The sequence below is a fragment of the Gavialis gangeticus genome, unplaced genomic scaffold, assembly GCF_001723915.1.
Source record: "Gavialis gangeticus isolate Ggan-Ray unplaced genomic scaffold, GavGan_comp1, whole genome shotgun sequence".
Taxonomy (NCBI): domain Eukaryota; kingdom Metazoa; phylum Chordata; order Crocodylia; family Gavialidae; genus Gavialis; species Gavialis gangeticus.
The window spans coordinates 48,724,761-48,733,794 of NW_017729032.1; positions in this window are offsets into that span (position 1 = coordinate 48,724,761).

Consider the following 9,034-nt stretch of genomic DNA (forward strand, 5'->3'; position numbering starts at 1 on the left):
ATTTTATCCCCTGGAGGCTAGTCCAATTCACCTCTAGAAGAGAGTCACACTTTCAGGCTGGGTCCAACTCTATTTTATTGCTTGCAAGCAGGCCGACAGAGGAGCTTGTTGCTCAGATCAGTGTCGACCCTAAACAAAGAGCGCGCGCAGCTTTTATTGAGCTAGCATTTTTTCAGTTGACGTGTTACATTTTGATTGGTCATTACAAAACAAAACCTGAGCAACCTATAAGACATGCGTAGTGGGCCATCCTGTACCATGTGGGTGGAAAATTACAGAATGCAGGGGTTGACACTAAAACAAGGAACAAAGAAACATAGAGAAAAGTATCTATTTTTGCTACACCTTCAAGCAGCTGTTGATCAAGCTGGGTGGCAGACAACTGATGATGTCAGCTGGGGCCACCACCACTGGAGTTTTAAAAACCCTGCTGGAAACCAGGCTGAGAAGTGAGTTGGGAAGTCTCCGGGCACGCTGACATCTGGTGCACCAGCAGGAACAGGCCCAACGACCCTGCCCTGCAGCAGAGGGACAAGGGCCGGAGCTGGTACCCAGCCAGGAACTTGCAAACCCCGGCTCCAGAGCACTAGAGGCTCAAGGACAACAATTCTCCCTAAGAGAATCGGCTGGCTTTATATACTCTAGCCCTGAAGTCAGCATTTTAGGCCTCAGGGTCAGCATAAGGTTTGGGGTGGTCAGGCTGATTGCCTAAGCCTGAACCTCATCCACAGCTGTGGAGGGAGATGCCCCTCAGGGCAACACATGAGCCGTAACCCTGAGTCGGTGCGGCAACATGAAGATTTATACAGCTGGTGAGTGGATGGGGTGTAGGGGAGGTAGAGCCCCAAGAACAACCATGGCGAACCCATGAGTATCCCATCTTTGGGTCTGGGGAGAAGGAACACCACTGAACTCCTTTTTCTTTACAATTCCATCAAGTCATGGCAGGTTGGGGACCCAGACCACAGAGTGGAAACATACTCACAGCACCAACTGGGGGCGCCACACACACGCACACACAGCCCCCACCTTCCCCCTTTCCACTGCACATGTATGGTTGCCAACTCTGTTTGAATCTATTCTGGGAGGTTTCACCACATGATGTAATGACATTAGTGGCTTTACATCAGGAGGGCAAATGCACATTACTATTACATTTTAAAAACCCAGTGGACAACTGTATAATTCAGATTTAACATTTAATATTTATTTTAATTAATGCCCTATCATTTATCTCCTGTGTGACTCTCAGCAGTCTCCTGGGCTAGGGACAGACATTACACCTAAACCAGTTTAAGTGATCAAAATTGGTTTAAACCTGTAATAGAACAGCTGTTCAGTGCACATAAACCAGTCTGAGAATGGCTGAAACCAGTTTGCAATGAACCTCGTTAAATGTACTATCAGACTTAACTGATTTGGCTCAAACCAGTTTATGCTCTTCCATGAGCTGGCAGGAGTCATAGCCCAGCCACTGGCAAAGATATTCAAAAACTCCTGGTGCTCAGGTGAAGCACCTGAAGACTGGAAGAAGGCCAATGTGGTGCCCATCTTGAAGAAAGGGAGGAAAGTAGATTCAGCGAACTACAGGCCAATCAGCTTGACCTCAATCCTCAGTAAGATTCTAGAAAAAATTATCAAAGAGACCATTCTTGACAAGCTGGCTGATGGCAACATCCTGAGGGACAGTCAGCATGGGTTTGTTGCGAGTAGGTCTTGCCTGATCAATCTCATCTCCTTCTATGACCAGGTAACACATCACCTGGATGAGGGAGAAGAGATTGACATTATATATCTAGACTTTAAAAAAGCCTTTGATCTAGTGTCCCATGATCTCCTCTTGGAAAAATTGGCCAACTGTGGCTTCAGCTACATCACAGTCCAATGGCTGGGGAATTGGCTCTGAGGCCAGACTCAAAGAGTGGTGGTCAACGGAAGTGAATCACCATGGTGCTCCGTGACCAGTGGTGTGCCCCAAGGCTCCGTCCTTGGACCTGTTCTCTTTAACATCTTTATCAACAGTGTGGATACTGGTGTCAGAAGTGGACTGACCAAGTTTGCCAATGACACCAAACTTTGGGGTAAAGCTTGCACACCCGAGGATAGGCTGGTGATCCAGGCTGATTTGGATAGGTTCAAAAAGTGGGCAGATATAAATCTGATGACATTCAATACCGACAAATGTAAGGTACTCCACCTTGGGAAAAAAAACACACAGCATGCTTATAGGCTCAGCAGTGCTACGCTCACTAGCACCATGGCCGAAAGAGACTTGGGGGTCATGATTGAACACAAGATTAATATGAGCCACCAATGTGATGTTGCAGCTGGTAAAGAAAACCAAACTCTGGCTTGCATCCATAGATGCTTCTCAAGTAAATCTCAGGATGTCATCCTCCCACTGTACTTGGCCTTGGTGAAGCCACAGCTGGAGTACTGCATCCAATTCTGGGCTCCACAGTTCAAGAAGGATGTGGAGAAGCTTGAGAGACTCCAGAGGAGAGCCATGTGCATGATCAGAAGACAAGAGAATAGGCCTTATAAAGAGAGGCTGAGCGCCATGGGACTCTTCAGCCAGGAAAAGTGCAAGCTCATGGATGACCTGGTAGCAGCCTATAAGTACATCAGGGGGTACATCAGGATCTGGGGGAACGCCTGTTCACCAGAGTGCCCCAAGGGATGACAAGGACCAATGGTCACAAACTCCTCCAAGACTGTTTTAGGCTGGACATAAGGAAACACTTCTTTACTGTCCAAGCCCCCAAGGCCCGGAATAGACTCCCTCCAGAGGTGATGCAAGCACCTGCTCTGGACTCCTTTAAGAAGTGTTTGGACATGTATCTTGATAGGATCCTTTAACCCTAGCTGACTTCCTGCCCTTGAGGCAGGAAGCTGGACTCAATGATCTCCTGAGGACCCTTCCAGCCCTAATGTCTATGAAATCTATGATGTCTATGTAATGTCTGTCCCAGACCGCTTGCTGGTTTAAATTAAATCACACTCTGCCAGCATCCCGGAATGCTCTCTGGGTTGGGCGGGGCTCTCTGCTCCACAGCAGAGCTTCCCCCTCCCCTCTGCTCCCTGGCTGCAGCTCCCACAGTCTCTGCAGGCATCTGCCTGGCTTCTGCTCCCTGCCTCCCCTCTCCTAAGCAGGCATTCCCCCGTCCCTCACAGGCACCTCTCAGCATTAGCTAGCAGACCACATGCTGGCTACCTCCAAGCTATGGCACACAGGACAAAGGCAGAATTAACTGGTAATGTCTCTCTGTTTTCTTAATGGGGTGATAAGCACTGAGCATAGAGTGATAAACATCCTCTGCTGGGCTGTTCAAGAGAGAGGGACCCTTCTCTAATCAGAGCATTCTGGTGGGCCCTGGCTGTGCCCCCCTCAGCTCAGCACTGCGGAAAGGTAGGGAGGTCAGGTAGGGCACCCCCCCCAGCTTCTAGCCTGAGCCACTGTAGGCATATGCCTGCATTTCTGGGATGTCTGTCTGGTTACAAAACTGATTTACCCTAGCCAAGTTAGACTGACCTGCAAAGATTGACTCAATTTAGGCTCAGGCTTTTTGAATGCTTGTTCCTAGCCCTGGAGATTTACTTCTAATTCCTGGAGACTCCAGGACAATCCTGGTGGGTTGGCAGCCCTGTGCACATGTGGACGGCTTCTCCCTACCAGCCACTGGGCGTAGGGGAAGGTGGACTTCCCTACCACTCCACCAGATGTCTGAGCAGCTACTTCACTGTGTATGTGTGCAGGTGCCCCCACAACTCACCAACCAAGGGCTACCTTGCTGTACTAAGCTGCAGGTTCCCATGCATCTCCCTGCTCCCTGGGGTAGGTGCAGAAAGCTGAAGCTGGAGGGAAAGCCCAGAGACCCTGGCTGCTGCTACAGCCAGAACAATAGGGAAGTGGTGGCTGCATAGAAGGGGTGGGAGCCCAGGGCAGGGGGGCTGCAGATTAACTCTTTGCAAGCCACATACAACCTGTGGACCACCAGTTGGGTAGCTCTGCTCTAAGGTATTAATAAGTTCTGGTGTCACTACATTCCGTTAGCTTCCATGTAGTCACACTAGGGATTGAAATAATTGATGTTTTTTTAATTGATGGTGTTTCTTTAAGAATCCCTACAGTATCCTGTGCACATTAGTTGCCCCCTTATGTCTTTAAGATTTCCCAATTAAGAAATGGGCATCTCATTATGTAGTCCTTCTGCTAGATTGGAGGTGTTCTCACTCTCTGGCTGTGACATGCATGGCAGACAAGGTTCCCTGCTGGGGACTTCAGTGTGGCATGATAAAAAGGGCCAAATGCCAGAAAGCCGGGGGTTTTGGTTGCACGCTAGGCAGTGACTGCATACACACAGCCCTTTTATTCTGCAAGGCTCTTTCTCCTGGTAAATCTGCAGTGGATTATTTCAAAATCTCCCTTTTCATATAACACTTCACAGACCATACTCTGGCCTAAGGGTGCCACAGTAAAATAAAGAAGCAAAGTGAATATGAGCTCAGGAAAGAGCAACGTCCCAAATCTAAGTTTCTGATTGATCTCATTTACTGAGCAACAAACGAGGCACCGGAGACTACACAAAATGCAGAGGGAAACACTGGCCAGCCCAAGAGCTGTGATGTTTGAAAAAGCAGACACAGAGCAACAGACACAACACACTGGATGAGCTCCACCGGCGAGGCGGGGTTTATCTCAATGTGGTGAAAGAGTCTGATTGTTTGTCACTGTGGCCAGCTGTATACGTAAAGCATTTCCCAGCAGCACCACTCATAGGAACTTTCGAACCTGGCAAGAGTTCTCAAGTCACTACCCTCTCCTTGCCCAACTCCCCTCATACTTCTTCCTGGCTAATGAATTTACGATCAGAGCTCTTCTTAACTGTTTCTGTATTGTAAGTAAGAGTATGGTGGCCCTACCACAGATTTAAATTACATAAAAGAGAAAATGGTAAGTTTTAGGTAAAAAAAATACTTGTGACCCATTAAAAAAATTAGACTGCCTAATCTTAGGACAAAATTCCCTCAGTAGGTGATATCATTTCCCTGTAGAGTGGAAGTGTCAAGCATACAGCCCACGGGAGATCTGGCATGCAGCCTGTGGGACTCCTGGAAGGGCCTGGAATTGGGATCAGGGCAATCAACAGGTGTATTAAACCCTGTAGCACAGGCACTGTCTCTTGCCCCGCTATTGGATGCGGGTCTGGATCAGGCCTGAGAGGAGCCCCCTGGCATAGGCAGTGGAAGGGGGAATAATGAGGCTCAAACACAGGCAGCAGGTATGGCCACAGAGCACCCCACCAAAGAATGCTGCAGTGTGGGAGGCAGGGCGCACACGCTGAGATACCCTCCACAGCCAGAATTGCAGCCAGCCTAGCAGGCAGGGAAGTTTCTTTCAATCTACTTTCTTTATTGCCTGGGACGGGGGGGCGGGGGGACAACAAATCGAGACCCCCACAGCGCACGAGGGAGTAGGGTAGGGGCAGGGGTGAATCATTCACCCCTGCCCACAGGACTGTCCCTGGGGGTGGGAAATCAGGGTGACCGCCTCGGGCCCCAGGCTTTGGGGGGCCCTGCAGAGCTGGGCGGAGTGGCCACGGAGACTCTGTGCTGCCACTGGCTTCACATCTGGCCACTCGGCACTCCCCCACAGCCCTGAATCCACTGCCAGCTTCCTTGTGTCTGGGGGTGAGGCCCCACACAGGCTGATTTGCCCCGGGCCCCGCACCTTGCCTTGGGTTGCCTCTGCCCACCCCTGCCCCACTCCTTGCTGCACTGTGAGGATTTTCCCATGACCTGGCCCAGCCGGGGACCCATTCACAGTGAATGGTGCCCCAACTGGGCTGAGTTGTGGGACAATCGGAGCCCAGTGGCTCCTCCAGAGGCATGGTGCCAGGGAGCCAAGGTGGGGGAGGGGTATGGTTCCCCCCCAATCTTTGCACTGGGCAAGCGTTGGTTGCAGCTGTGCAGTGGGCTCTGCCTGCTCCCTGCCTCTGCGCTTTGCTGCTGCCTTTGAAAGCGATGCGGCACAGTACCATGTGCATCCCACCACTGGGTGGGCGGGGCAGCAAGGCACATGGCGCTGTGCAAAAGTGGCAGCAAGGCATGGAGGCAGAGTGCAGGCAGAACCCAGCCTGCAGCTGCAGCCTGCCCTTGCCCTCTCCAAAGATTGGGGGGCCATGTGCCTCCCCCCCTTGGCTCCCCAGTGCCGTGCCTCTGAAGGAACCACTGGGCTGCACCGGGCTCTTTTTGGGGATGACATGGAGCAGGGCAGGGCAGGCAGGCAAAGACCCTGGGTGCGGGGCATGAGTGACCCCTGAATCTGGGGGGCACCAGCAGAAGCCACCAACGGTGGCAGCCATGTCAGGGGGGGACCAGCCCTACTGACAGCATCAGTGGCAGCCATCAGGGGGGACACTGGCCCTGTCGGGGGGGCACATGCATCCCTATGCACCCCCTACCAGTCACCTGTGGTGTGGGGGAAGGGGCAACCACACAGGTGCAGCAGGCCCCAGCCCTGATCCCAGGCCTGGCTCTGCTCCACTCTCTATCCCAGCCCCACTCCCTCCCCCACAAAGCCCTTCCTCCTCCCCCTGCCCCTTCCCCCTCCTGGGAGTCAGGAGTGAGGGGCACCAACAGTGTTGGGGGGGGCAGGGCTGCGAGTTGGGAGTGAGGGGCACCAGCAGCGCTGGAGTGGGGAGGGCAGAGAGCTGCAGGTTGGGAGTGAGGGGCACCGGAAGAGCTGGGGAGGCAGAGGCTTAGGAGTGAGGGGTAGAGGCAGGACACAGACATATCACTGCCCCCCAATCATATGCCCCACCTTCTCTCCTCCCCCTACAACAGGTGTCCTTTTTTTTGATCCTGGACATATGGTAACCCAAGTTTAACCCCCCTCCCTGGCCCCAGACCCCAGCCAGGGTTTGCCTGGGGGGGTACCCCCCCATTCCCATTGACTGGGCTCCATCCCCCACTGGGCTTCTTCCCCCTGTCCTCCCTTGTCACTGCTTCAGCTGGAGCAGACAGCACAGCACAGCCCAGGGCTGGAAAGCATGCCAGGATGCTGGGGGACTGTGATTTAACTTAAACCAGGAAGTGGTCTGGGTCAGAAGTTTCATAAACTGGTTTGACCCAAATCAGTGAAGTCTGATATTACATTCAACCAGGTTTATCTTAAACAAGCTTCAGCCATTTTGAAACTGGTTTATGTGAAACCTGTTCTGTTACAGGTTTAAACCGGTTTCTGATCATTTAAATCAGTTTATGTGTTACTTCTTCCCCTAGCCTAGGTGGGTCTAGCACTGCTCTAACAGTGGCTTCATGACTTCTGTTCTGTGCATGTGCAGAGAAGAAGTGTGTGGGTGGGGGTGTATGCTTCTGGCTGCATGCCATAGCCCTGTCTGACACAGTGCAGACATGTCCTACATGATACAGTCCTTGCAGAAATTCACTGGTGATTGAGATCTCAGCTACCCATCCAATGTAGCTCAATGCTACTGTAAGCATTATTGTTTGCTTGTATAACAGCACTCCCTAGAGAAACTACTAAGGATTGGGGCTGCCCTCTGTTAGGTACTGCACTCCTAAGAATACTTCCCCTGAACTCTATTATATTCCACAGATTTGGGGTCCTGAGGTCAATCCAAATTTGAGCTCTGCCGTGAAAAAAAGAAAAAATCATCAGACTTTTCCAGCTATGAAATCCAAATCTTCTTTGATATTGCTTATTTTATAAATCAGCAGTCTAAGCCTCCTCATACTTTGCACAACTGTTCATCCTCTGACAGGCAGACTGCATATGTACAGAGTCAGAGTGGAAAGTGCTTGTGTATACATCACTGTAGTAGTTTGTTCTCAGTATCTCCCAAATGATTTGCCAAATTTGATGAGCTAGACCTCTAACTCTTCTTGGACAGAGGTCAGATTGACTGCCTCCATTTTACAGAAGAGGGAACTGAAAAAACCAGAAAGTGACTCACAGTTAGCTAGTGGCAGTCCCGGGTATGGAATCAGTTTGTTCTGACTGCCAGGCTTGTGTTTTAGTCCAGGGGTGGGCAAAATATGGCCCATGGCAGTTCTTTGTCCAGCCCCCAGCAGGTCCTTCAGTTCCCTAGCTCAGGCACAGTTCAGCCATGGCATGTCCTGTGCCCCTGGGCATGCAGTAGGGCTGAGGTGGCTTCACAGCTGGACTGCAGCTGGCCCCAGCCCCATGGCACCAGCAGGGACCTGCGCTGCACAGTCCCGACCCTGCACACCCATGCCTGCTCTGGGCTCCCCTGCCCAGGCTCAGCAGTGGCAGTGCAGGACAAAAGCTGTTGCTCAGTGCTGGGGGGAAAGTGGCTCCTCCACCTCCCACTGCCGGCAGTTCCCTGCTGCAGCCCCAAGCCCCCGTGGGGCTGCCCTTCATCTGCTCTGCTCTGCCACTGCTGCCCCATGGGGAAGCCCAGAGGTGGCAGTGATGGCAGCACAGACGCAGGGCAGCCCAGCATGGACTCTGGGCCACTGGAGCAGGTGCAGGGCGTGCATAGTTGAGACTGCGTGCATGGGTCCCTGCCAGGGCCAGGGCTAGGGGCCATTGGCGGTGGCAGCCTGACGGAGCCACCTGCCACCTAGGCTGCCTAGAAAGGTAGTCCAGCTTTGGAGCTGCCCCAGCCCCGCTGCATGCCCAGGGGGTAGCAGGACACACTACGGGCAGGCAGTGCGGAGCAGGTCAGGTCAAGGCTATGTGCAGGTTCCAGATGATCTGCTCCAGCAAAAGCGAGTCCAGAGCAGGAGCAGGACGCCCTGGGGCTGCACGCTGCTGGCGTTGGCTGGGAGGCAACGCAGGGTGCACAGGCTCAAGGCTGTTGCAGGGCAGAGGCAGATGCTGACCAGCTCAAGGGGGTGCACACGGAGGGTCCCATACACACCCCATCATACCCACAAACCGTCCCCTGCAAACCCTACAACCGCACCCTCCCCCACACACAATCACACACCCCACAAACACTGCACCCACTCACACCCTCCCTCACACCCCACACAAACCCCATGC